The sequence below is a fragment of the Cynara cardunculus genome (genome assembly GCF_001531365.2).
Source record: "Cynara cardunculus var. scolymus isolate 2C chromosome LG 13, CcrdV1, whole genome shotgun sequence".
In the NCBI taxonomy this organism is placed as follows: Eukaryota; Viridiplantae; Streptophyta; class Magnoliopsida; order Asterales; family Asteraceae; genus Cynara; species Cynara cardunculus.
Window position 1 is genome coordinate 35,120,689 of NC_037540.1, and position 2,333 is coordinate 35,123,021.

Below are 2,333 nucleotides of genomic sequence, written 5' to 3' on the forward strand. Positions count from 1 at the left end.
GACCACAGGTTCTGTGATCACAGGCTCTGTTGGATCAGCCTTCTTTGTTGTCCTCTTCTTAGGTTTTGGCAGAGGTGCAGTTGGGCCCTCTTCCTCTACGGGCCTCTTTTTCCCCTTCGACTTTCTCACAGAAGAGTTGGTACCCTTCTGTGTCTTCGTCTTCTTGCGAGGAGGACTTGGGATTCTAGGGGGTTCCTCTCTCACCTSACCAGCCACTACTGGCTCCTCCGATCGTCCCTCTACTCTCATTTTTTCGATTTCCACACCTACGGGCACACCTATTCGTGGTGGGGTTACAAGGACCGGTTCTGGTCGCCTGTTAGCACGTCTATAGGATTTACGATCGTTGTGGCTTAAGTACCTGAGCATGGCCTTTGATAGGGGCCTTGGACTTCTGTAGCCATGCTCGTGCTCTGTAGGTCTAAACTCCTTGAAGGGGTATAGTTTGGCATTCGGCTCTACAAAGGGCAATCTTTCTGCCAGAAAGTCTCCAAAAGCCAAACCAAGGAAGCGTTGTAAGATCAGGTTTGGCTGGTTCATGTCTTCCTTGGCCTTCTTTTGGGCCTGGACCTTCGTGTTCTCCCCTTTGTGACTGGTGCACTTCTTCTTGATGAGGCCGACTATGTCCTAGAAAATCAATTGCGCGTAGTCCAGTGACATATTAAAGTAGATGTCATACATTATGGACAGCATAGCATGGGATGATTGGTCATGGCTACCTACCTTCCCTGTGAGGCAGCAATTGGTGATAGAGAATAGAGTGTTCCACACAGGGGGTAGTCCCTTACGCCTGAAATGTGTCCTTTTGGTAATGGGGGTCGCGTAAGAATGGAACTCCAGAAATTTGATTAGTTCTTCATCAGTGGGAGTAGGAGCATAAGCATTTAAGTTCAGTTCGATTAAAGTAGGCAAATGGAGGGCTGTTCTCAAGGTTTCCACATTTAGTTCGAGAGGAACAAGTGATTTGTTCACTGGATGAGAGGCATAACCAACAATGGTTAGCCCAGTATTATCGAGGGTGGTTATGTAGGCACTCAACAGAAATTGGGTAACGTAAGTTTCAGGTGTGGGTCGAGTGGCAATCAAAGCATAGTAGAGACGGTGGTTTCTTAGTATTTCCATTAGTGTGAAGGTATTATCAGGAAATCCTGAGGGGACGAAGAAATAGTTATTAGGTTTTTTGACTAATACGATCTTTTCATATTTATTTTGCACGAAGGACAGGGCGTGCGAAGTTAGGGCTTGAGCTTGTGTTACCTCATTATCGCTTGAGGCGTTAACGGATTGAGCTGAGGCACTTGAGGAAGACATTGTTGCAGGAAGCTTTGAGAGTTGTAGGTTGCAGGTCGTAGGTTCGTCTGTGTGTTTGAGAGGTTTTTGAGACCGTAAGGTTTTAATTTGGGGGGAAGGAGGGTATTTATAGGTAAGGAATTTCAAAATTGATCCGTCTGCTGTACGAAAGGTCGTGTGATGAGTGGATTTGGGTGAAACGGTTCAAAAAAGTATGACACACCGTATTGGGAAGACGCGTGATTGATGACGTGCGCTTCCTTTTACTGACACGCACGTGTTTGTTCTTACCTTTAACCATAGAACCACGCGCACCATATTAATAGACAAGAACTATTAACAGAGTTCTGTCAGAGGCCTAAGGGTTATAAAGCCTCTGTGATATGTGCCAGGCCTTCTTATAAGTGTTACACCTTTTTACCTAAATGTTTTTAGAAAATCCACAGAGAGATGAGTATTTGCTCAGCTCAACTCACAGAGCCTCTGTTAGAAGCGCCGGAGGTTCTGATGAGATGACCTCTTAGAAAAAGATACTTCAAACGTTTTTGCACCTTCTGTGGTTTTAATTTTGTTAACACTCCCCCTCTGAGCCAGCTTCCTTGGCTCCCCCTTGATTAAAAACCATTCTAAAATCCTTCAGAAGAAGTGTCCATAGAAGATCCGTTCAAAGAGCCTCTGTAAGCAGTCATAGAGGTTATGTGAAAAGACTTATGTGAACTAAAACATTTTATTCTTCAAAAGGTTTTATCCTTTTAAAACACAAAACTCCCCCTTGAACCATGCATGCCTCTGCTTGGTTAAACCTGTAGACTAAAGAATCAAGTGAAAAAAATATTCAAGAAATTTGAATTATTCAAAAAATTAAATTTAAAAGAAAAAGTATGTACAAAAAGAATAAAGAATTAAGACGACCACCACCTAAGACTCTGGACACGACATTCCAATTTTCTCCAAAAGAAAATTAAATCTTTTCTCATCTAGTGCTTTTGTAAAAAGATCAGCCAATTGAAATTCTGATTTGACAAAATATAATTCGACGTTAC